General features: G+C 60.1%; 2 non-coding genes across 2 annotated transcripts; both read left to right on the forward strand.

The window, feature by feature from the left end:
- The first annotated feature begins 13299 nt into the window (after window positions 1-13299).
- Window positions 13300-13418, forward strand: LOC131869064 (5S ribosomal RNA). Its single transcript, XR_009367458.1, has one exon. It is a non-coding gene; the product is annotated as a 5S ribosomal RNA (ribosomal RNA).
- Window positions 13419-19341: 5923 nt separating this feature from the next.
- LOC131869036 (5S ribosomal RNA) lies at window positions 19342-19460 on the forward strand. Its single transcript, XR_009367431.1, has one exon. It is a non-coding gene; the product is annotated as a 5S ribosomal RNA (ribosomal RNA).
- The last annotated feature ends 540 nt before the right edge of the window (window positions 19461-20000 follow it).

Consider the following 20000-nt stretch of genomic DNA (forward strand, 5'->3'; position numbering starts at 1 on the left):
AGCTTCTCCTCATAGGCAATTCCGCTCTTATCCGGTCACGTTTGTGTGCCCGAATTTCGCAAGGCAACCTCCATGGGACATGGAAAAGACTCGAGAAGAGAGCTCGCTCACGGGAGAGAGAAGCCAAGGAGACCACGAGAGTGCTGAGAGTGGGACAGCGCTGAATAGGCGGGAGAAGCCTGCGCGTATAAACGGAGATATATATCCAATTGCAACGAAGGAACGTGCCAAAGATCGAGAACAATGGCAGAAATGCTAGTAACGTGCACTTCGGGACCAACGCATCACCGGAAGACAACCGCCAAACATCGAAAGAGTCGCGATGCTCCGCAACCTACGTGCAAAGCGGTCGCACACCGGGTAAGGGAGTGAGAGCCCCAAACATAGCTGGGCGAGGCGCTCACTCCGCTCTTTAATATCTCGTTAATACCGCCAAGGAAATGGCACAAGCACACACACACAAGCATCCTCGGAAGAGGACAGTTCGAGTGACAGGTCAAATCCAAGAGTTCCGAAGACTACCTCCAGGAACAATCGGGAACAAGACCGATTACAAGTCGTCGAGTCTGTTACTGGGCGAACACGAGATGCGCACAGGAAATCGATCAGCCCTCACAATGGCCCAAGGCCAGAGATCGGACTGCTACGATTTACCCCAACAATCATCGTGCCACTCTTCGTAGAGAGGTGATAGACGCCAACGAGCCCGCGCATAGCAATCGAGGTGTAAAAAGGGCGTTGAAGGCAGGAAGCCTGGACGAAAGAGGCTACGAGGTCACCTCGAAGCGGTCTAAGAATCGGGCGCACTTGGGGCGACTACCAGTGCCAACCCCTTATCCCGCGGTGCGTCCGACACACAGAAATTTCCAAGGCGGCCAAGGAGCCTCCCCGCATAGCAATCGGGGTGTGAGGTTACGGATGCAGCATTGATAGCAATCGAGGTGGGAGGCGAAGGATGCAGAAGTGAGAGCCGAGGGATGTAGCAGAGATAGCAATCGGGGTGTGTGATGCAGAAGAGATAGCAATCGAGGTGTGCGGTGGGAAGGGCCCAGCAGCCAGAATGCATGAAGCGACGGATGAAGCAGTGATGACAACCGGGCTGTGAGGAGAGGAGGGATGCAGCCAAGAAAGCAATCAGGGCTCGAGGCAAGGGATGCATCAAGGATAGCAATCATGTTGTGAGGCGAGATTCCAAAGGCTAAACGTGAGAGGCTGCAGGGTCGACTCAGAGAGGTCTATGCATGTGAGAGGCTGAAAGCAAGGTCAACTCGGAGCGGTCTATGCATCGGGCGCGCTTGGGGCGACTACCAGTGCCAACCCCTTATCCCGCGACGCGTCCGACAAAGAGAACGTTCCAAGGCGGCAGAGGAGGTTACCAGCCGAAGGATGCAGTAGCAATAACAGGTATAGTTCCGCGGCGGCCGAGAAGACTCACCGCATAGGAATCGGGATGCGAGGCGAGGGATGCGGCGGGAAGGCCCCGACGGCTAAACGGAAGAGGCTGCAGGGCCGCCTCGGAATGGTCCAAGCATCGGACGCGATTGGGACGACTACCAGTGCCAACCCCTTATCCCGCGATGCGTCCGATACACAGATAGTTCCAAGGCGGCCGAGGAGCCTCACCGCATATCAATCGGGGTGCGAGGCGAGGGATGGGGCGGGAAGGCCCCAACGGCTAGACGGAAGAGGCTTCAGGGCCACCTCGGAATGCTCCAAGCATCGGACGCGCTTGGGGCGACTACCAGTGCCAACCCCTTATCCCGCGATGCGTCCGATACACAGATGGTTCCAAGGCGGCCGAGGAGCCTCACCGCATAGCAATCGGGGGTGCGAGGCGAGGGATGGGGCGGGAAGGCCCCAACGGCTAGACGGAAGAGGCTTCAGGGCCGCCTCGGAATGGTCCAAGCATCGGACGCGCTTGGGGCGACTACCAGTGACAACCCCTCATCCCGCGATGCGTCCGATACGAAGATGGTTCCAAGGCGGCCGAGGAGCCTCACCGCATAGCAATCGGGGTGCGAGGTGGGGGATGCGGCGAGATGGCCCCAACGGCTAGACGGAAGAGGCCACAGGGCCGCGTCGGAATAGTCCAAGCATCGGACGCGCTTGGGGCGACTACCAGTGACAACCCCTTATCCCGCGATGCGTCCGATACGAAGATAGTTCCAAGGCGGCCGAGGAGCCTCACCGCATAGCAATCCGGGTGCGAGGTGGGGGATGCGGCGAGATGGCCCCAACGGCTAGACGGAAGAGGCTGCAGGGCCGCCTCGGAATAGTCCAAGCATCGGACGCGCTTGGGGCGACTACCAGTGACAACCCCTTATCCCGCGATGCTTCCGATACGAAGACAGTTCCAAGGCGGCCGAGGAGCCTCACCGCATAGCAATGGGGGTGCGAGGTGAGGGATGCGGCGAGATGGCCCCAACGGCTAGACGGAAGAGGCCACAGGGCCGCCTCGGAATAGTCCAAGCATCGGACGCGCTTGGGGCGACTACCAGTGACAACCCCTTATCCCGCGATGCATCCGATACGAAGATAGTTCCCAGGCGGCCGAGGAGCCTCACCGCATAGCAATCGGGGTGCGAGGCGAGGGATGCGGCGAGATGGCCCCAAAGGGTAGACGGAAGAGGCTGCGGGGCCGCCTCGGAATAGTCCAAGCATCGAACGCGCTTGGGGCGACTACCACTGCCAACCCCTTATCCCGCGATGCGTCCGATACACAGATAGTTCCGAGGCGGCCGAGGAGCTGGGGGATGCGGCGAGATGGCCCCAACGGCTAGACGGAAGAGGCTGCAGGGCCGCCTCGGAATAGTCCAAGCATCGGACGCGCTTGGGGCGACTACCAGTGACAACCCCTTATCCCGCGATGCGTCCGATACACAGATAGTTCCGAGGCGGCCAAGGAGCCTCACCGCATAGCAATCGTGGTGCGAGGTGGGGGATGCAGCGAGATGGCCCCAACGGCTAGACGGAAGAGGCTGCAGGGCCGCCTCGGAATGGTCCAAGCATCGGACGCGCTTGGGGCGACTACCACTGCCAACCCCTTATCCCGCGATGCGTCCGATACACAGATAGTTCCAAGGCGGCCGAGGAGCCTCACCGAATAGCAATCGGGGTGCGAGGCGAGGGATGCGGCGAGAAAGCCCCAACGGCTAGAGGGAAGAGGCTTCAGGTCCGCCTCGGAATGGTCCAAGCATCGGACGCGCTTGGGGCGACTACCAGTGACAACCCCTTATCCCGCGACGCGTCCGATACACAGATAGTTCCAAGGCGGCCGAGGAGCCTCACCGCATAGCAATCGGGGTGCGAGGCGAGGGATGCGGCGAGAAGGACCCAACGGCTAGACGGAAGAGGCTTCAGGGCCGCCTCGGAATGGTCCAAGCATCGGACGCGCTTGGGGCGACTACCAGTGACAACCCCTTATCCCGCGACGCGTCCGATACACAGATAGTTCCAAGGCGGCCGAGGAGCCTCACCGCATAGCAATCGGGGTGCGAGGCGAGGGATGCGGCGAGAAGGACCCAACGGCTAGACGGAAGAGGCTTCAGGTCCGCCTCGGAATGGTCCAAGCATCGGACGCGCTTGGGGCGACTACCAGTGACAACCCCTTATCCCGCGACGCGTCCGATACACAGATAGTTCCAAGGCGGCCGAGGAGCCTCACCGCATAGCAATCGGGGTGCGAGGCGAGGGATGCGGCGAGAAGGACCCAACGGCTAGACGGAAGAGGCTTCAGGGCCGCCTCGGAATGGTCCAAGCATCGGACGCGCTTGGGGCGACTACCAGTGACAACCCCTTATCCCGCGATGCGTCCGATACACAGATAGTTCCAAGGCGGCCGAGGAGCCTCACCGCATAGCAATCGGGGTGCGAGGCGAGGGATGCGGCGAGAAGGACCCAACGGCTAGACGGAAGAGGCTTCAGGGCCGCCTCGGAATGGTCCAAGCATCGGACGCGCTTGGGGCGACTACCAGTGACAACCCCTTATCCCGCGACGCGTCCGATACACAGATAGTTCCAAGGCGGCCGAGGAGCCTCACCGCATAGCAATCGGGGTGCGAGGCGAGGGATGCGGCAAGAAGGACCCAACGGCTAGACGGAAGAGGCTTCAGGGCCGCCTCGGAATGGTCCAAGCATCGGACGCGCTTGGGGCGACTACCAGTGACAACCCCTTATCCCGCGACGCGTCCGATACACAGATAGTTCCAAGGCGGCCGAGGAGCCTCACCGCATAGCAATCGGGGTGCGAGGCGAGGGATGCGGCGAGAAGGACCCAACGGCTAGACGGAAGAGGCTTCAGGTCCGCCTCGGAATGGTCCAAGCATCGGACGCGCTTGGGGCGACTACCAGTGACAACCCCTTATCCCGCGACGCGTCCGATACACAGATAGTTCCAAGGCGGCCGAGGAGCCTCACCGCATAGCAATCGGGGTGCGAGGCGAGGGATGCGGCGAGAAGGACCCAACGGCTAGACGGAAGAGGCTTCAGGGCCGCCTCGGAATGGTCCAAGCATCGGACGCGCTTGGGGCGACTACCAGTGACAACCCCTTATCCCGCGACGCGTCCGATACACAGATAGTTCCAAGGCGGCCGAGGAGCCTCACCGCATAGCAATCGGGGTGCGAGGCGAGGGATGCGGCGAGAAGGACCCAACGGCTAGACGGAAGAGGCTTCAGGGCCGCCTCGGAATGGTCCAAGCATCGGACGCGCTTGGGGCGACTACCAGTGACAACCCCTTATCCCGCGATGCGTCCGATACACAGATAGTTCCAAGGCGGCCGAGGAGCCTCACCGCATAGCAATCGGGGTGCGAGGCGAGGGATGCGGCGAGAAGGACCCAACGGCTAGACGGAAGAGGCTTCAGGGCCGCCTCGGAATGGTCCAAGCATCGGACGCGCTTGGGGCGACTACCAGTGACAACCCCTTATCCCGCGACGCGTCCGATACACAGATAGTTCCAAGGCGGCCGAGGAGCCTCACCGCATAGCAATCGGGGTGCGAGGCGAGGGATGCGGCGAGAAGGACCCAACGGCTAGACGGAAGAGGCTTCAGGGCCGCCTCGGAATGGTCCAAGCATCGGACGCGCTTGGGGCGACTACCAGTGACAACCCCTTATCCCGCGACGCGTCCGATACACAGATAGTTCCAAGGCGGCCGAGGAGCCTCACCGCATAGCAATCGGGGTGCGAGGCGAGGGATGCGGCGAGAAGGACCCAACGGCTAGACGGAAGAGGCTTCAGGGCCGCCTCGGAATGGTCCAAGCATCGGACGCGCTTGGGGCGACTACCAGTGACAACCCCTTATCCCGCGACGCGTCCGATACACAGATAGTTCCAAGGCGGCCGAGGAGCCTCACCGCATAGCAATCGGGGTGCGAGGCGAGGGATGCGGCGAGAAGGACCCAACGGCTAGACGGAAGAGGCTTCAGGGCCGCCTGGGAATGGTCCATGCATCGCACGCGCTTGGGGCGACTACCAGTGACAACCCCTTATCCCGCGACGCGTCCGATACACAGATAGTTCCAAGGCGGCCGAGGAGCCTCACCGCATAGCAATCGGGGTGCGAGGCGAGGGATGCGGCGAGAAGGACCCAACGGCTAGACGGAAGAGGCTTCAGGGCCGCCTCGGAATGGTCCAAGCATCGGACGCGCTTGGGGCGACTACCAGTGACAACCCCTTATCCCGCGACGCGTCCGATACACAGATAGTTCCAATGCGGCCGAGGAGCCTCACCGCATAGCAATCGGGGTGCGAGTCGAGGGATGCGGCGAGAAGGACCCAACGGCTAGACGGAAGAGGCTTCAGGGCCGCCTCGGAATGGTCCAAGCATCGGACGCGCTTGGGGCGACTACCAGTGACAACCCCTTATCCCGCGATGCGTCTGATACACAGATAGTTCCAAGGCGGCCGAGGAGCCTCACCGCATAGCAATCGGGGTGCGAGGCAAGGGATGCGGCGAGAAGGACCCAACGGCTAGACGGAAGAGGCTTCAGGGCCGCCTCGGAATGGTCCAAGCATCGGACGCGCTTGGGGCGACTACCGTTGCCAACCCCTTATCCCGCGATGCGTCTGATACACAGATAGTTCCGAGGCGGCCGAGGAGCCTCACCGCATAGCAATCGGGTTGCGAGGCAGATTATTGGGAAGGGAACCCCCTGGGATGCGGCTCAAGCAGTGCCCAAAGGGACTGGAATGCGGAATCACATCGAGAGACCCAAATGCTATACGAGGGCTCAAATCGAATTATCGATTTGGCCACGACATGGACGCATCGGAACGACTACCTTTGCCGAACCACTCGCAATTGCATCCATACCGAAACCAATAGACATTTCCGTTAGAGCCCTCGCATAGCATTCGGGAATCTCGCATGCCCCTCTAAATCGACCAATGCTGGCGCTCAACGAAAATCCGAGCGCTACCACCGTTCGAGCGCCAGCATTGGTCGAGTTAGAGGGGCACGGGGGAGAATGCTCCAGTCAACACCTCCCCTATATAAGTTATTTGTCCGATTCTCGCACAACCGTAGTCTGCCTCGTCGAATCAAACAACGGTCCCAGATTCCGACTTCCGTTCCGTAGAGACCCAAAAGCTAGATGGAGGCTCGCAAGAAAGAGAGTCGGCGCATAGCAATCGGGTTTCTCGAACGTTTAGGGACCGAGCTCACTTGCGGATAGGGCAAAATCCGCCAAGCAACCCAAAAGCTAGACGGGGGCTCGAATCGAATCGCCTAGGCGGCCACAACAACGACGTGTTGGATCGACTACCAGTGCCAAACCATTCAGCAAGACTAGTCTGTGTCGAGGCCGGATAGAGATTCTCAGAGAGCGCCCGTATAGCATTTAGGAGACCTGCCGCGTCCCTCACACTCGACAAATGGTGGTGCACGTTTATAAATCCGAGCGATCCCAACCCTTTCAAGCACCAACATCGGTCGAGATAGAGGGGCACGGAGGGGGCTGCGTGAGACAACACAGTCCCCTATATAAGTTATTTGTCCGATTCTCACACATCCGAAGAATGGTCATCAAATCGGACAACAGCCCAAACTTCCGACTTCCGTCCCAGAAAGCCCAAGAGCTATCTAAAACGTTCATGGCCGGAACTCGATCGCGGCTATACCAGTCCGCCAAGCAACCCAAAAGCTAGACTGGAGCTCTAGTCGAATCACCTCTGTGGCCATTGCAAGGACGTGTTGGAGCGACTACCATTGCCGAACCATTCCGCAGGTCGAGTCCATACCAAGGCCGCATAGAGATTCACGATGAGCTCCTGCATAGCAATCAGGAGACTTGCCGTGTCCATCACAATCGATAAATCCTGGTGCAAGATTTTTGCATCCGAGCGCTCCAACCAGTCGAGCACCAGCATCAATCGACATAAACGGGCACGGGGGGAGGATGCTCGAGAACACTACCTCCCCTATATAAGTTATTTGTCCGATTCTCAAGCAGCCGAAGTCTGGTCATCGAATCGGGTCAAAGACCACAACTTCCGACTTTACCCACAATGCAAGTCATCGAATCGAACATCGGCCCCCGAGTCGGACTCCATGCGTATGTCAGGTCATCGGACCCAAATTCCGCCTTCCTGCGCATGGCGGGCCATCAATATCAACTCGGTCATCGGACCCAAACTCCGCCTTTCTGCGCATGGCACGCCTTCAAATCGGTCATCGGACCCAAATTCCGCCTTCCTGTGCATGGCGGGCCATCAACATCAACTCGGTCATCGGACCCAAATTCCGCCTTTCTGCGCATGGCACGCCATCAACTCGGTCATCGGACCCAAATTCCGCCTTCCTGCGCATGGCAGGTCATCGGACACAAATTCAGACCTCGCCAATATGCCTACGTATCGAATCGGTCATCGGACCCAACTTCCGACTTCATCCATACTGTAGGGTCTTTGAGGTTGGCGCGGTGCGCTCAACCCGGGGAGTCGACCCATCGAAGCATACACCTCCCCTATATAAGCTATTTGTCCGATTCCCACACCTGTGTAGTTTGCACCTCTGACCAGGACATCGACCCCAACTTCCGAACTCGACTGCAACGACGGCACCAGCGCCTTGGTGCGCACCTTGCGACGCACAGTCCCAACATTCGCCTTCCTGCACATGGCAGGTCATCGGACCCAAATTCCGACCTCGCGAGTATGCCTACATATCGAATCGGTCATCGGACACAACTTCCGACTTCATCCATACCGTAGGGTCTTTGAGGTTGGCGCGGTGCGCTCAACCCGGGGAGTCGACCCAACGAAGCATACACCTCCCCTATATAAGCTATTTGTCCGATTCCCACACCTGTGTAGTTTGCACCTCCGATCAGGACATCGACCCCAACTTCCGAACTCGCCTGCAACGACCGAACCAGCGCCTTGGTGCGCACCTTGCAACGCACAGTGCCAACATTCGCCTTCCTGCACATGGCAGGTCATCGGACCCAAATTCCGACCTCGCGAGTATGCCTACATATCGAATCGGTCATCGGACCCAACTTCCGACTTCATCCATACCGTAGGGTCTTTGAGGTTGGCGCGGTGCGCTCAACCCGGGGAGTCGACCCAACGAAGCATACACCTCCCCTATATAAGCTATTTGTCCGATTCCCACACCTGTGTAGCTTGCACCTCCGATCAGGACATCGACCCCAACTTCCGAACTCGACTAAAAAGACCGCACCAGCACCTTGGTGTGCACCTTGCAACGCACAGTGCCAACATTCGCCTTCCTGCACATGGCAGGTCATCGGACCCAAATTCCGACCTCATGAGCATACCTACTAATCGAATCGGTCATCGGACCCAACTTCCGACTTCATCCATACCGTAGGGTCTTTGAGGTTGGCGCGGTGCGCTCAACCTGGGGAGTCGACCCATCGAAGCATACACCTCCCCTATATAAGCTATTTGTCCGATTCCGACACCTGTGTAGTTTGCACCTCCGCTCAGGACATCGACCCCAACTTCCGAACTCGCCTGCAACGACCGAACCAGCGCCTTGGTGCGCACCAAAAGTGCGCACTTTTGGAGGGCACTTTTGTGCGCTCCAAAGGTGCGCACTTTTGGAGGGCACTTTTGTGCGCTCCAAAGGTGCGCACTTTTGGAGGGCACTTTTTGGAGGGCACTTTTGTGCGCTCCAAAGGTGCGCACTTTTGGAGGGCACTTTTTGGAGGGCACTTTTCTGCGCTCCAAAGGTGCGCACTTTTGGAGGGCACTTTTTGGAGGGCACTTTTCTGCGCTCCAAAGGTGCGCACTTTTGGAGGGCACTTTTTGGAGGGCACTTTTCTGCGCTCCAAAGGTGCGCACTTTTGGAGGGCACTTTTGTGCACTCCAAAGGTGCACACTTTTGGAGGGCACTTTTTGGAGGGCACTTTTCTGCACTCCAAAGGTGCGCACTTTTGGAGGGCACTTTTTGGAGGGCACTTTTGTGCGCTCCAAAGGTGCGCACTTTTGGAGGGCACTTTTTGGAGGGCACTTTTGTGCGCTCCAAAGGTGCGCACTTTTGGAGGGCACTTTTGTGCACTCCAAAGGTGCGCACTTTTGGAGGGCACTTTTCCTGCGCTCCAAAGGTGCACACCTAGGTGAGCACCTTCGACCACACCTTGTAGCACACCAAACTCTGACTTTCGACTTCATCCGCAATGCAGGGTCTTTGAGGTTGGCGCAATGCGCACAACCAGGGGAGTCGACCCATCAAACCCAACACCTCCCCTATATAAGCTATTTGTCTGATTCTCATACATGCGTAGCCTGCAGGAGCAATTAGGACATCGACCCCAACTTTCGGCTTCTAAACGAAAACAAGGTCTTTGAGGTTGGTGTAATGCGAACAACTAGGGGAGTCAACCCATCAAACCCAACACCTCCCCTATATAAGCTATTTGTCTGATTCTCATACATGTGTAGTCTACAGGAGCAATTAGGACATCGACCCCAACTTTTGACTTCTTAACGAAAACAAGGTCTTTGAGGTTGACGTAATGCGCACAACCAGGGGAGTCGACCCATCAAACCCAACACCTCCCCTATATAAGCTATTTGTCCGATTCTCATACATGTGTAGCCTACAGGAGCCATTAGGACATTGACCCCAACTTTTGACTTCTTAACGAAAACAAGGTCTTTGAGGTTGGCGTAATGCGCACAACCAAGGGAGTTGACCCATCAAACCCAACACCTCCCCTATATAAGCTATTTGTCTGATTCTCATACATGTGTAGCCTGCAACAACGATTAGGACATCCACCCCAACTTCTGAATTCGTCTGCGTTGACCGCACCAAAGGTGCACGCCTTGGTGCTCACCAAAATCCGACTTCCGACTTCTTCTGCTATGCGGGGTCTTTGAGGTTGGCGCAGTGCGCACAACCAGGGGAGTCAACCCACCGAATGCAACACCTCCCCTATATAAGCTATTTGTCTGATTCTCATACATGCGTAGACTGCAGCAATGATTAGGACATCCACCCCAACTTTTGACTTCTTAAACAAGACAGGGTCTTTGAAGTTGGTGCAGTGCACACAACCAGGGGAGTCGACCCATCAAACGCAACACCTCCCCTATATAAAGCTATTTGTCCGATTCTCATACGTGTAGTCTGCAGCAGCGATTAGGACATCGACCCCAACTTCCGAATTCGTTTGCATTGACCGCACCAAAGGTGCACGCCTTGGTGTGCACCTTGGAGTGCACTTTGGTGCTCACCTCGGTGCACACTTTGGTGTGCACCTCGGTGTGCACCAAAGGTGCGCACCTTGGAGCGCACCAAAGGTGTACACTTTGGAGCGCACCACATAGGGTCTTTGAGAGGTTGGCGCAGTGCGCACACCAAGGTGGGTGTTGAGGTGCGTGCCGAGGTGGGTGGGTGCTAGGGTGCGCTCCATGGTGGGTGCCAGGGTGGGTGCGTGCTAGGGTGGATTCCAAAGAGGGTCATAGGGTGGGTGCCAAGGTGGGTTGGTGATATAGTGGGTTCAAAGGTGGGTACTAGGGTGGGTTCCAAGGTGGGTCACAAGTTGGGTGCCAGGATGCGTGGGTGTTAGGTTGGGTGCCAAGGTGGGCTCCTGCGTGGGTGGGTGCTAGGGTGGGTTTCAAGGTGGACGCGAGGGCGGGTGCCAAGGTGGGTAACAAGTTGGGTGTTAGGATGGGTGAGTGCTAGAGTGGGTGCCAAGGTGGGTGGGTGCTAAGGTGGATGCCAAGGTGGTTCACAGGGTGGGTGGGTTCTAGGGTGAGTTCCAAGGTGGGTCACAGGTTTAGTGCTAGGGTGCGTGTCAAGGCGGGTGTCGAGGTGCCTGGGTGCTAGGGTGTGGATGCCAATGTGGGTCATAGGGTGGGTACTAGGGTGGGCTGCAATGTGGGTGCCAAGGTGGGTAACATGCTCGGTTGGTTCTAAATTGGGTGTCAGGGTGGGTGTGCACCCACCTTGCCCGAGGTGGGTGCCAAGGTGCCAGTGTGGGTGGGTGCTAAGGTGGATGCCAAGGTGGGTGAGAAGGTGGGTGATAGGTTGAGTGGTAGGATGGGTGGGTGCCAAGATGGGTCACAGGGTGGGTGCAAGGGTGGGTAGGTGCTAGGGTTGGTGTCAGGGTGGGTGGGTGCTAGGTTGGGTTCCAAGGTGGGTGCGAGGGTGAGTGTCAAGGTGGGTCACAGGTTAGGTGCTAGGATGGGTGAGTGCTAGGGTGCAAAGGTGCCAGGGTGGGTGCTAGGATGGGTCGATGCTAGGGTGAGTGGCAAGGTGGGTCCACAAGTGTCAAGGTGGGTGCCGAGGTGGGTGCCAACTTGGGTTCCAAGGTGGGTGCCAAGTGGGCGACTGCTATGGTGGATGCCAAGGTGGGTCACGGGGTGGGTGCCAAGTTGCTAGGTTGTGTTCCAAGGTGGGTGCCAACGTGGCTGCTAGGGTGCGTGGGTTAAAGGGTGTGTCACAACGTGGGTGCCAGGATGGGTGCGCACCCACACTGGCCAAGACGGGTGCAAGGTTGGGTTCCAAGCCCGGTCACAGGCTGGGTGCTAGGATGGGTGGGTGCCAAGGTGGGCACCAGGGTGGGTGCACCCACCCTGGCCAAGGTGGGTCACGGGGTGGGTCCTAGGGTGGGTAACAGGGTGGGTACTAAGGTGCGTGCCAAGGTGGGTCATGGGGTGGGTGCCAAGGTGGGCACCAGGGTGGGTGTGCACCAACCCTAGCCAGGGTAGGTCACGGGGTGGTTGTCGGGGTGGGCGTCAAGGAGCCAAGGTGGGTGGCAAGTAGCCAAGTTGCGTGCCAAGGTGGGTGTCGGGGTGGGTGCCAAGGATCCAAGGTGGGTGCCAAGGAACCAAGGTGGGTGTCTGGGTGGGTGCCGAGGTGGGAGCCAGGGTGGGTCCCAAGGTGAGTGCAAAGGTGGGTGCCAGGGTCAAGGTGAGTGCCAATGTGGGTTCCAAGGTGCCAGGGTCAGGGTGAGTGCCAATGTGGGTTCAAAGGTGCTAAGTTGGGTGCGAGGTTGGGTGCGAGGGTGGGTGGGTGCCAAGGTGTGCTAGGTGGAAGCCCGGGTGGGTCGGCATCCCATGGGTGTCGAGTTGGGTGCCTGATGGGTGCTTCTTGTCAAGTTTTAGTCGTCGGGACTCATTTCGAGCCTTAGAGGTCGTTTCTTGTCCGGTTGCCCTGTCTTCGACCTGGGAACCCAATTTTGGTCCTCGGGTCCCATTTTTTTTTGTCTCGCATCCCACTTTTGGCCTGTGGCCTTTTCGGGGTCGATTCTCGTTTTGGGCATCAGAGCATGTTTCTTCTCCTAAAACCCAATATTTGTTTATTAAGTCTCGGAACACATTTTTGTTCTCGTGGACCCATCATGGGTCTTGGAACGCATTTGTGGTCCTTGGGTCCCATTTTGCATCCCGAAACTTGTGTTTTGGTGCTTGATCCCTATTTTGGGTGCCCACCTTGCACCAAGTGCGCACCCGGGGCAAACCGAGCGCCTTGGTGCACCGGGGCAAGATCGAGCGTGCACCCGAGGCGCCCCGAACATGCACCAAGGTGCACTCGGCCCACATGTGAGCGCAGGTCGTTGCGCCCGAGGTGGTGTGTGGGCACCGCGTTGCAGACGGGACACTGCACGCACACGACGCCCCGTCCAGGTGCACGCACGTAGGCCGGGCCGGGTGCACACCCGACGCCCTAGCAAGGTGCGCGCACCCGGGCAGGGCTCACACTTGGCGAACGGGGCGCACTTCGCGAGGGAGGGTGTGCACCTCGACGGGGGTGGGTGGCCGGGGTGGATTCGCACGTGGGTCGCGGTTTGCTAAGTACACACTGCGACAAGCTCATAACGGGTGCGATCATACCAGCGTTAGTGCACCGGATCCCATCAGAACTCCGCAGTTAAGCGCGCTTGGGCCGGAGTAGTACTAGGATGGGTGACCTCCCGGGAAGTCCCGGTGTTGCACCCTTTCTTAGTTTTTCGCCGGGCGTCGCAATGCTATTTGAATAAACCTTTTGCCCGTTTGCGTTCTCGTCGGGGCCGGGCCGGGCCGGGGTGCGCTGCCCGCACTACCGCGCGCGCTGGGGGCGACACCGAGCGCGCACCCGAGGCGCCCCGAGCACACAGGCCACGGTGCAACCCGGGCGTTGTGCGCGCACCCCGGTGCGCCCGAGGTGCTGCGCGCGCACCCAGGTGAAATCGGTGTGCACCTCGGCCAGTGCGCGCTCGGTCGAGTCGCGCACGTTGGCCAAGGTGCACGGTGATGTTTCTTACTCTAAGGTTCCGCACCAGACGCCCGGGACAGGTGAGCGAAGCTGGGCGGGGCCGGGTGCGCGGCCGGGGCAGGTGCACGCAGCTGGAGAGAGCTTTGGAGCACACCAGAGGTGCGCACCTTGGAGCACACTTCGGAGCGCACCAATGATGCGCTCCATTCAAAAGTTTCCTGAAAAGGCAAAAAAAGTTGAGATTATAGAATTTCCCACTTGAGAGATTGTAAAAAAAAAAAATTTAAAATGAAGGAAACGCGGGTGCCAAGGTGTGCGCGCCCGGGTGCGCAGCCCAGCCAAGGTGTGCGCACCAAGGCGCCCACCCTGGCGAAGGTGCACGCAAGGTGCGCACCCGAGGCAAACCGGACAATTAACCCAACTTTCGACTTCGCGCGCACCTGCGCACCTTGGAGCGCACTTCGGAGCGCTCCTTGTTGCGCACCAATCTTGGGCACCTCGGAGTGCACCATGGCGCCCACCAAGGTGCGCACCCGGGGCAAACCGAGCTCCGACTTCGTGCGCACCTTGGAGCGCACGAAAGGTGCGCACCATGGCGCCCACCAAGGTGCGCAGCCCAGCCAAGGCGTGCGCATCAAGGTGCGCACCCTGGCGAAGGTGCGCACCCGGGGCAAACCGAGCTCCGACTTCGTGCGCACCTTGGAGCGCACAAAGGGTGCGCAACCCAGCCAAGGTGTGCGCACCCCGGGCAAACCGAGCTCCGAATCGTGCGCACCTTGGAGCACACTTCGGAGCCCTCCTTGGTGCGCACCGATGTTGCGCACCTCGGAGCGCACCCGGGGAAAACAATGCAATTAACCCGACTTTCGACTTCGTGGGCACCTCGGAGCGCTCTCGGGTTCGCACCTCGGAGCACACCGAGGTGCGCACCTTTGATGCGCTGCCTTCACCAATTTCCAGAAAAGGCAAGAAAACATTGAGAAGGTGTGCGCACCGAGGTGCCCACCCTGGCGAAGGTGCACGCGAGGTGCGCACCCGGGGCAAACCGGGCTCCGACTTCGTGCACGCCATGCTGCGCACCTTGGAGGGCCATGGTGCGCACCTTGGAGCACACTTCGGAGCGCTCAATGGTGCCCAACCCAGCCAAGGTGCCCACCGCGGCGAAGGTGCACGCGAGGTGCGCACCCGGGGCAAACCGGGCTCCGACTTCGTGCACGCCGCACCTTGGAGCACACTTCGGAGCGCTCCTTGGTGCGCACCAGGGCGCGCAACCCAGCCGAGGTGCCCACCCCGGCGAAGGTGCACGCGGGGTGCGCACCCGAGGCAAACCGGGCTCCGACTTCGTGCACGCCATGGTGCCCACCGCGGCGAAGGTGCACGCGAGGTGCGCACCCGGGGCAAACCGGGCTCCGACTTCGTGCACGCCGCACCTTGGAGCACACTTCGGAGCGCTCCTTGGTGCGCACCAGGGCGCGCAACCCAGCCGAGGTGCCCACCCCGGCGAAGGTGCACGCGAGGTGCGCACCCGGGGCAAACCGGGCTCCGACTTCGTGCACGCCATGGTGCCCACCGCGGCGAAGGTGCACGCGAGGTGCGCACCCGGGGCAAACCGGGCTCCGACTTCGTGCACGCCGCACCTTGGAGCACACTTCGGAGCGCTCCTTGGTGCGCACCATGGTGCCCACCAGGGCGCGCAACCCCGCCGAAGGTGCACGCGAGGTGCGCACCCGGGGCAAACCGGGCTCCGACTTCGTGCACGCCGCACCTTGGAGCACACTTCGGAGCGCTCCTTGGTGCGCACCAGGGCGCGCAACCCCGCCGAAGGTGCACGCGAGGTGCGCACCCGGGGCAAACCGGGCTCCGACTTCGTGCACGCCATGGTGCGCACCAGGGTGCCCACCGCGGCGAAGGTGCGCACCCGGGGCAAACCGGGCTCCGACTTCGTGCACGCCGCACCTTGGAGCACACTTCGGAGCGCTCCTTGGTGCGCACCAGGGCGCGCAACCCAGCCGAGGTGCCCACCCCGGCGAAGGTGCACGCGAGGTGCGCACCCGGGGCAAACCGGGCTCCGACTTCGTGCACGCCATGGTGCCCACCGCGGCGAAGGTGCGCACCCGGGGCAAACCGGGCTAGGACTTCGTGCACGCCGCACCTTGGAGCACACTTCGGAGCGCTCCTTGGTGCGCACCATGGTGCCCACCAGGCCGCGCAACCCAGCCAAGGTGTGCGCACCAAGGTGCACGCGAGGTGCGCACCCGGGGCAAACCGGGGTCCGGCTTCGTGCACGCCGCACCTTGGAGCACACATCGGGGCGCTCCCGGGTTCGCACCGGCGTTGCGCACCGTGGTGGGCACCTCGGAGCGCACCGTGGTGGGCACCTCGGAGCACACCAAGGTGGGCAGCGAGGTGCGCACCTTTGATGCGATGCCTTCACTAATTTCCATAAAAGGCAAAAGAAAACGAGATTTTAAAATTTCCGTTTTGAAAGATAGTGAGAAAAAGGGAATGCTGGTGCCATCTTGAGCCCGCCCTGGTGCGCAGCCCAGCCAAGGTGTGCGCACCAAGGTGCCCACCCTGGCGAAGGTGCGCGCCCGGGCAATTAACCCAACTTCCAACTTCGCGCGCGCCAGGGTGGGAGCGCACCCAACAACCGGGCCTGGGAAGAGCCAATGCGAGAAACCCCACCAAACGCTCTGACAAAAAAAGAGGGGACGCTCCAGTAACCCCGCTTCGGAGCGCACCCTGGGCAAACCCAGCCAGGGTGCCCACCCCGGCCAAGGTGCAGGCGAGGTGCGCACCCGGGGCAAACCGGGCTCCGACAACGTGCACGCCGCACCTTGGAGCACACTTCGTAGCGCTCCCGGGTGCGCACCTCAGAGCACACCAAGGTGGGCAGCGAGGTGCGCACCTTTGATGCGCTGCCTTCACTAATTTCCAGAAAAGGCAAAAAAAAGAGGAGATTTTAAAATTTCCGTTTTGAAAGATAGTGAAAAAAACGGAACGCGGGTGCCATCTTGAGCCCGCCCGGGTGCACAGCCCAGGTAAGGTGCCCACCCTGGCAAAGGTGCGCACCCGGGCAATTAACCCTACTTCCGACTTCGTGCGCGCCAGGGTGGCAACCGGGCCTGGGAAGAGCCAATGCGAGAAACCCCACCAAACGCTCCGACAAAAAAAGAGGCGGCGCTCCAATAACCCCGCTTCGGAGCGCAGCCGGGGCAAACCCAGCCAAGGTGCCCACCCCGACGAAGGTGCACGCGAGGTGCGCACCCGGGGCAAACCGGGCTCCGACAACGTGCACGCAGCACCTTGGAGCACACTTCGAAGCACTCCCGGGTGCCCACCGGCGTTGCGCACCGTGGTGGGCAGCGAGGTGGGCACCTTTGATGCGCTGCCTTCACTAATTTCCAGAAAAGGCAAAAAAAAATGAGATTTTAAAATTTCCGTTTTGAAAGATAGTGAAAAAAACGGAACGCGGGGTGCCATCTTGAGCCCGCCCTGGTGCGCAGCCCAGGCAAGGCATGCGCACCAAGGTGCCCACCCGCGGTGCACACCCGGGGCAAACCGGGCTCCGACTTCGTGCAGGCCGCACCTTGGAGCACACTTCGGAGCGCTCCTTGGTGCGCACCATGGTGCCCACCAGGGCGCACCCGGGGCAAACCGGGCTCCGACTTCGTGCACGCCGCACCTTGGAGCACACATCGGAGCGCTCCCAGGTTCGCACCAGCGTTGCGCACCTTTGATGCGCTGCCTTCACTAATTTCCAGAAAAGGCAAAAAAAAAACGATATTTTAAAATTTCCGTTCTGAAAGATAGTGAAAAAAAACGGAACGCGGGTGCCATCTTGAGCCCTTCCTGGTGCGCAGCCCAGGCAAGTTGTGCGCACCAAGGTGCCCACCCTGGCGGAGGTGCGCGCCCGGGGCAAACCGGGCTCCGACTTCGTGCACTGCATGGTGCCCACCAAGGCGCGCAACCCAGCCAAGGTGCCCACCGCAGCGAAGGTGCACGCGAGGTGCGCACCCGAGGTGCACACCCGGGGCAAACCGAGCTCCGACTTCGTGCACGCCGCACCTTGGAGCACACTTCAGAGCGCTCCTTGGTGCGCACCAGGGCGCGCAACCCAGCCAAGGTGCTCACCCCGGCGAAGGTGCACGCGAGGTGCGCACCCGGGGCAAGCCGGGCTCGGACTTCGTGCACGCCGCACCTTGGAGCACACATCGGAGCGCTCCCCGGGTTCGCACCAGCATTGCGCACCTTTGATGCGCTGCCTTCACTAATTTCCAGAAAAGGCAAAAAAAAAAAAAAAAACGAGATTTTAAAATTTCCGTTTTGAAAGATAGTGAAAAAAACGGAACGCGGGTGCCATCTTGAGCCCGCCCTGGTGTGCAGCCCAGGCAAGTTGTGCGCACCAAGGCACCCACCCTGGCCAAGGTGGGTCACGGGGTGGGTCCTAGGGTGGGTAACGGGGTGGGTACTAAGGTGCGTGCCAAGGTGGGTCATGGGGTGGGTGCCAAGGTGGGCACCAGGGTGGGTGTGCACCAACCCTAGCCAGGGTAGGTCACGGGGTGGTTGTCGGGGGGTGGGCGTCAAGGAGCCAAGGTGGGTGGCAAGTAGCCAAGTTGCGTGCCAAGGTGGGTGTCGGGGTGGGTGCCAAGGATCCAAGGTGGGTGCCAAGGAACCAAGGTGGGTGTCTGGGTGGGTGCCGAGGTGGGAGCCAGGGTGGGTCCCAAGGTGAGTGCAAAGGTGGGTGCCAGGGTCAAGGTGAGTGCCAATGTGGGTTCCAAGGTGCCAGGGTCAGGGTGAGTGCCAATGTGGGTTCAAAGGTGCTAAGTTGGGTGCGAGGTTGGGTGCGAGGGTGGGTGGGTGCCAAGGTGTGCTAGGTGGAAGCCCGGGTGGGTCGGCATCCCATGGGTGACGAGTTGGGTGCCTGATGGGTGCTTCTTGTCAAGTTTTAGTCGTCGGGACTCATTTCGAGCCATAGAGGTCGTTTCTTGTCCGGTTTGCCCTGTCTTCGACCTGGGAACCCAATTTTGGTCCTCGGGTCCCATTTTTTTTTGTCTCGCATCCCACTTTTGGCCTGTGGCCTTTTCGGGGTCGATTCTCGTTTTGGGCATCAGAGCATGTTTCTTCTCCTAAAACCCAATATTTGTTTATTAAGTCTCGGAACACATTTTTGTTCTCGTGGACCCATCATGGGTCTTGGAACGCATTTGTGGTCCTTGGGTCCCATTTTGCATCCCGAAACTTGTGTTTTGGTGCTTGATCCCTATTTTGGGTGCCCACCTTGCACCAAGTGCGCACCCGGGGCAAACCGAGCGCCTTGGTGCACCGGGGCAAGATCGAGCGTGCACCCGAGGCGCCCCGAACATGCACCAAGGTGCACTCGGCCCACATGTGAGCGCAGGTCGTTGCGCCCGAGGTGGTGTGTGGGCACCGCGTTGCAGACGGGACACTGCACGCACACGACGCCCCGTCCAGGTGCACGCACGTAGGCCGGGCCGGGTGCACACCCGACGCCCTAGCAAGGTGCGCGCCCCGGGCAGGGCTCACACTTGGCGAACGGGGCGCACTTCGCGAGGGAGGGTGTGCACCTCGACGGGGGTGGGTGGCCGGGGTGGATTCGCACGTGGGTCGCGGTTTGCTAAGTACACACTGCGACAAGCTCATAACGGGTGCGATCATACCAGCGTTAGTGCACCGGATCCCATCAGAACTCCGCAGTTAAGCGCGCTTGGGCCGGAGTAGTACTGGGATGGGTGACCTCCCGGGAAGTCCCGGTGTTGCACCCTTTTTTAGTTTTTCGCCGGGCGTCGCAATGCTATTTGAATAAACCTTTTGCCCGTTTGCGTTCTCGTCGGGGCCGGGCCGGGCCGGGGTGCGCTGCCCGCACTACCGCGCGCGCGGGGGCGACACCGAGCGCGCACCCCGAGGCGCCCCGAGCACACAGGCCACGGTGCAACCCGGGCGTTGTGCGCGCACCCCGGTGCGCCCGAGGTGCTGCGCGCGCACCCAGGTGAAATCGGTGTGCACCTCGGCCAGTGCGCGCTCGGTCGAGTCGCGCACGTTGGCCAAGGTGCACGGTGATGTTTCTTACTCTAAGGTTCCGCACCAGACGCCCGGGACAGGTGAGCGAAGCTGGGCGGGGCCGGGTGCGCGGCCGGGGCAGGTGCACGCAGCTAGAGAGAGCTTTGGAGCACACCAGAGGTGCGCACCTTGGAGCACACTTCGGAGCGCACCAATGATGCGCTCCATTCAAAAGTTTCCTGAAAAGGCAAAAAAAGTTGAGATTATAGAATTTCCCACTTGAGAGATTGTAAAAAAAAAAAATT

Source organism: Cryptomeria japonica, unplaced genomic scaffold, assembly GCF_030272615.1.
Source record: "Cryptomeria japonica unplaced genomic scaffold, Sugi_1.0 HiC_scaffold_229, whole genome shotgun sequence".
NCBI classification, from domain to species: Eukaryota; Viridiplantae; Streptophyta; class Pinopsida; order Cupressales; family Cupressaceae; genus Cryptomeria; species Cryptomeria japonica.